This window comes from Triticum dicoccoides, chromosome 5B (genome assembly GCF_002162155.2).
Source record: "Triticum dicoccoides isolate Atlit2015 ecotype Zavitan chromosome 5B, WEW_v2.0, whole genome shotgun sequence".
Lineage (NCBI taxonomy): Eukaryota > Viridiplantae > Streptophyta > Magnoliopsida > Poales > Poaceae > Triticum > Triticum dicoccoides.
Genome location: NC_041389.1, coordinates 620,804,644 through 620,811,170, shown reverse-complemented (window position 1 = coordinate 620,811,170; position 6,527 = coordinate 620,804,644). Strand labels below are relative to the sequence as shown.

General features: G+C 45.5%; 1 pseudogene; it reads right to left on the bottom strand.

The window, feature by feature from the left end:
• Window positions 1-2,750: 2,750 nt before the first annotated feature.
• LOC119306358 lies at window positions 2,751-6,002 on the bottom strand (annotated as a pseudogene).
• Window positions 6,003-6,527: the final 525 nt, after the last annotated feature.

Below are 6,527 nucleotides of genomic sequence, written 5' to 3'. Positions count from 1 at the left end.
ATGTCTCGCCGTGGACCAATTTTGATCTTGACGGTGGGTCCCATGGCCCACATGTCAGGGAAGGAACAGGGCTTGTGTGTGAAAAATATTTTGTTTTTATTTCGGCGGGTCCACCGGCAAGTGAGAGAAAGGGTGAGAGAGCCATTTCTTTAACTTTGGGGTAGGTCCCATTTGTAAGTGAGAGAGATATTTCTTTTTTTACTCTGGGTGGGTCCCAGGTGTAATTGACATGTGCATGGAAGGGCAAATATGTCCAATAAACGACCAGTAGACGGTCAAAGCCCTTTGACTAGACGGTAACAGCATAGAAGGACATATATAAGGAGAACTAACGGGAGAGGGGCAAATTTGAGCACGCTTCGAAATTAGGGGCAAATCTGAGTAGTGGGTTCGAGTTAGGGGCAAAAATGTAAATGGCCCATGATAAAATTATTAGTATATGAGATGTATGATATAAAAATTATATCGTTAGAAACTTCTTTCACATATGATTTCGATAGTATGCTTTGTGTTACATGCATGTCATATGTCATTGTGCTAACCCGTGGTCAAAGATAACCTTGAAAAATGTATTAGGCCCTATATAAGTGGAAGGAGGGAGTAGCTCAAGTGTTCTTAGTGATCACGTTTTCCGGATCTTTGGATATCGTTAAGTGTAATGATATTCCTAAAACAACATTGAGATTATGACGTTGGAAGAACGATCATATTGAATCGACCTAAACTTGTTTGTTATGAATTGAGATAATATCGTTTGTAATCAATTGTAATAACATGGAGTGTTAACGTGTGATTTTGCTCCTTAGACCATGAGAGTATCGTGGTCGCTTCTTACCGTATGGTGGGTTTTGGGGTTGCTCAAATGCCAGCTATAACGCGGTAACCATAACAACAACTTACAGATTAATCGGAAAGTTTGACAGGTGCTTGGATAGCTCAAGAATGGGATTTGCTCCTCCAACGATGGAGAGACATTCTTAGGGCCCTCTTGGTGTGATGGCATCGATCGTCGTCTAGCCAAACATAGGTGACTTCGTCACGGGATGCCGAAACACAATAACGAGAAAGAAGAAGAAAACTGGTAATGAGGGTTTCAGTATAGTGAGCATGGTGATGACTCAAGAGGATATCGATGCATCCCGGGTTTTGTGAAGTATCGTGAAGCAAAGGGAACATCACATGATAACCATAGGTTCACTCGAATATCATTTGTGTGATCATAGGGATCGATATGGACGTCCATGATCCCGATGTCGGTCATTGAACGAACGATTTCATTCATGTCTATGGATTACCGAACCTACAGGGTCACAGGCTTAAGGCAATCACGATCTGTTGAGTGTTAGTAGGATGGGATTGATGAGAATATATTTGTGAAATTGTTTCATTTATATTTGGAATATATTTGTGGAAGCGTATCCCGGGTCGATTCCTACGGCCAACCTTGCCGATGCGTGCAAGGTGTTCCATGAAATGCCACCGCCGACGCTGACGGTCGACGACCCTGACTACGCCGCTTTCATGGAAAGCGTCATCTTCGGGGGCCGTGGTGAGGCCTTCAACTTCGACGGTCAAGGCCATGCTTTCGATCCCGACGCGACCCAAAGCCGGGACGGTCGCGGCCAGTATGGTGATGACCTATTCGGTGGCCATGATGAAGATGAGATCGATGACCATGGAAACTCATGGCATGAAGATGATGACATGTATTGTGAAGATGAGGAAGAAGAGATCGGCATTGCGGCGGAGCCATTGGTGTTTATCGATGAGCTCATCCAAAGGGTCAAGGCACAAAGGAGGCAAAGCATTTGTACGGGATTATACACCCAAGAGGAGGACACTTTGATTTGCCAGAGTTGATGGAGATAGGCCAAGATCCCACGAAAGGTGCCCGGCAAAAAGGATGTCTTTTGGACGAAAGTTCACAAAACCTTTCATGAGCGAAGGAAGTTTGCCCCATACCAATTTGTGAGCACCCGCGGCATCAACTCAATTCAAAAGAGATGCGGGTTCATTCAACAAGAGCGCAACAAGTATTGTCCCGCGCTTGAGAGCGTCCAAACCCATCCCGTGAGTCGCCTAGGCATTGGTGACTTGATATGAACCAGAGAGGAAGGCTTGGTTCATGAATGGGCAGAAAGAGATGTTCGCCCAAGACGGCCTGGCTTTGTTGCCGGCGTAAAGAACTTGTTCATTTTGAAGTTTGGCTAGTGTGTCGGTCACTAGCTTTGTTGGCGGCGTTAAACTAGGGGATGGCCATTTTGTTGGCCGTTGGCTTTGTTGCCGACCGGCATGAACCACAATCGCTAGCGTGACTATGGCCGCTAGCATTATCTACATCTTTGTTGCTTTGAAAAAATTGCATGCAGCCAAACAAGATTTGGCCGGCCACATTCAGAAATCCGGGCAGACACCATCCATTGTCATTCCCAAACATACAAAATCCAAACAAAACAAACATCCTTTTGATGCCATCCCTAAACGAACAAAATCCAAAGAAAACAGACATCCTTTTGGTGCCATCCGCAAAAGGACAAAATCCAAACAAAACATACATCCTTTTGGGCTTGTGCGTCTAAAGAGAAAAAGTATTGTCCTGGGTCTGGGGAGACAAACACTGAGGCTGTTGCCTGCAAAACTCGCTTGATTTATTATGCAAGAAAGAATAAAAAGAGAAGGCTTTCAATCTCAAACTTTTGAGATACGGGGTCTAAAAGATATGATTACAGGATCCAGAACATGTATCGTTTACTCTTACTGACAGTAAGTATTTAATACTCCCTCCGTCCCAAAATAAGTATCTCAACTTTAGTATAAAGTTGTACTCTCAGTGTCAATAACATTCTTATATTATGGGACGGAGGGAGTACTAAACTTGAGACACTTATTTTGGGATAGAGGTAGTACACATCCTCATCACATCATCCTCATCCTATCAGTGTGACATTGAGGACAAAAACCATCTTTTGTGTGACCAACCAGAAGAAGGTTCCAAGCCGGGTCATCAGTTTTCAGGTCTTCGAACTCACATTGCAAACTTAAGCTTTCTCCAGCCTCCTCTGAAGAGCTAGCTGCGAGCTTGAGCTTGTTGTCCCGGGGTATCACTGCAACCAATAAAATAAAACAAAAACAACTTAGATATGTACACCATCTGAACATCTCACTATGTTGTTTGCGACAAGTATTGACACATAAGATGAACAGCAAAACCACATGCAATGGTTTTGCTGTGCAAAAAAGAGGTAGAAACAGCATTGGGTTGGGGTACCCTGATCAAGAGAATTCTTTCACCCTAAATATCAATGTAGACATAGGGGGCTGGCCGTAATCTGCTGCAGACCAGCGGCATGGGGCTGTGTGCTCAGATGGCACAGGACTAGAGGCAGCGAGAGGGCGGCCGACTGAAGAAACATGGGAGTCCTGACAACAGTCCAGGTGGAATGACGTGAGGCATGTGAGGATTAAGAAAACAGTTGGAGGGGATGTCACCAGAATCAAGAGGAAGACAGACACATGAGGGCGCCAACGGGGCTAATACTACAGGAATTTTACCTAATGAAAATTCCTGTGCAGGGAGAATGGCTTTTCACTGGCCCAATACCGAGTTACACGATATAAAATACAAGCACTATCTAGAACAAAAGTATTCTAACAGAAAAAGGCAAAGATGTGACCTGATTGACCCAAACTAACCCAACGAAACACATTCTAAATCTTTTACCAACAGAAAAGTATGTGTTAAAGGTCTGTACATATAATCTAAAAGGTACAAGACATTTGCACTGATATAAAATTAGAGGACCAATCAGTATCCAGTTTTATGCTTTAGAAGAGCAATCACAATAGTGTGGTTTCTAGAGTTTTGCTTCAGAATAGCACACTAAACTAGTAGCAAAAGAAGGCTGCATGCTGAATCAAGAACTACCACGTGTATAGATAGTGAACAGTCTCGTGAAAAGCAAAAGTTCCAACAAGGAAAAAATGGTAAGACTCTGGAGGACAACTTGACGGCAGAAGGAGTAAGGTATTATTATTTATAATATAGTATAAAGTTTAGTGCACCTACACAACTGGAGCAGCTAAAACTCAAAACACTTGAACAGCCTAAGAGAAGATTGATGACAGCAAATATATTAAATGCCTCAATTAATTAATATTGCTATACCAAAGCAGCACAACGCAACCTCAAAAGGCAGCAAAATTAGAAATTTTGGGACAAGAGAAAAGCAATAGATAGAAAATAACACAGGGCAAACAGCCCTGATAAATAGAGCGGTATGTGTCCAGAAGTCCTTGTGCTGAGAATTGCTAATGAAGGGGGGAACACTCCAAAGAGACCCATAGAGAGAGCAGACAGTGGAAACTACTCCCGCCGTCCCAAAAAGCATGTCTTACATTATGTATCTAGACACGTTTTAGAGTTAGATACATCTGTATCTCGACAAATCGAAGAAAAGCTTTTCAGGACGGAGGTAATAGATATTAAGCATGCAGAAGTCTCACAGTTCAATTAGCCTCACAACCAGGCAGGATATGTATTGCATCATATTTAAGATAAATAGGCAAAGACACCAGTGTTACACTACCATATCCAACAGAAAGCTAAGCAAACACAACCATGTTGTATCGATACGTAATTACAAGGGACACCATTTGAATATTAAGAGAGCTTACCTGTTGGCCTTACAAGGTATTTGGAGAAGACAGTTGGAAGTAGGGGCACATTAGAAAAGAAGATTTGGTGAGCCTCCATGGGTTTTTTCTCATTCACGCACGCAGCATTGTAGGGCTGCTGATTGACATGTTTAGTAGATGTCTGCAGATCTTCCTGGTTCATGTCAACCATGATCATCCACGGCTGTCCAGAAAGTTCCTCTTTACTCAACAGGCATCATAGGGCGTCCGGATTGTTCGCACAGACGAATGGGAACTCGGGAAGACAGCGAGGTATGTCCAGAGCTTGGAAACCATCTTGCGCCCAGAGAAGATCCAGGTTGATCCCCCAATGAATCTTCCACTTGAACTTGCTACCATCCCCGATATCCAAAGTCCATACTGTGATCTTTTGGAGAGGCTGCTGCTGCCCTTGGCTTCTCTCAAGACCCGGACACCAGCCATCAATGCGGACAAAGTGCATATGCCTTGGCTGACGGACACACGTCGGAATCTCGCCGCTAAGCATTTTGCCATCTGTGCCTTCTTAGAGTTCTCTTTTCCTCCAAGGAAAGGCATGATCTGTAGCTTCTCACAGTACCCATCTTCTCCAGGGAAAGGCACGAAGTGGAGCACCGGGGACTCTAAATTGGAGAAGTCGCATAGCAGTACACCGCTCAAGTAGTCGACACAGCAGAGGAACCTGCGGCCAAAAGCAAGCACCTCCTTAGTTGACCACAGGATGGGGAACTGGGTATTGCTCTCGTCTTGCGGCTGGGGGGCAGGCTTCTCGAGGAAGTGTTTCCACTCTTTGGTCTTGGAGTTGAAGACGCAGAGCTCGACAAACATGGAATAATTTTCAGGGCCCTTCTTTTTCTGGTAGACCTTGAGGTCGGAAACGATGTAGCTGTTGTCCGGGAGGCGGAGGATGCCTGTGGTGAATTTTGACATCAGAAACGGCCTTACCATGGGCTCAGTGTACAGAGGGAGCTGATCCACCCAGGGGGTACGACCAGCTGTGTAGACGAACAGATCTGACGGCAAGTCGTAGGGCTGGCTTGGGATGGAGATTTCGAAGAGGACGAGGTCCTAGTCAGTTGCCCGGACGTAGGGATACGCGGGCAGGCGGGAGGGGCCCACGGGTTCGACTGAGCCTTCCCGCGGCCACTCGAGATCGAGGTAAGAGACCTCTGGAGGATCCGAGAGGGCGAAGGACAAGCAGCAGCGGTGGCCGGTGGCCGTGACGACTTCAACGGCGGTCTTCTTCTTATTGGCCGCCTCACGTGCAGCGTCTAGGTCGGCATGGCTGTGGGTGCGACCGAAGCGATCCAGCATCACCCAATCGGGGAATACGATGGTCTTCTCCTCTGGCTCTGGCGCGACTTCGGTGGCCATGGCGGTCTCCTCCTCCGACTCTCGCGCAACTATGGTGGCTAAGAACATCTCCTCCTCCGACCCTGGCGCGACTCCGGTGGGCATGGCGATCGGATCGGGAATTTAGCAGCCGCCGCCTCCACAACCCTAACCCCAGGTCTTCAGGGTTCTCACCAGCCTAGCTAACCACTCCTTTTTTCTTGCGGCGGAAATTTGGGCAGCTTTATTCAACGTCAACCGCCCCGGCATCATCTGCCAGCGCAGCTAACCACTCCGCCCACTTCAAGTTACTGGTTTAGTAGTAGGATCGCGATGAGGCGACCGAACCGGTATTCTCCATTTTTTTCTTCTACTCTTTTCGGTTTCTTTTGTTTCATTTTTCTTCTCCATTTTTTTCATTCTTTCTTCTTTCTTTCCAGATTTTTTTCATTAATTTCATTTTATTTTGTTCCATTTATTTCTTATTCTCCGGCTTTTTCATTCTTTTCTTTTTTATTATT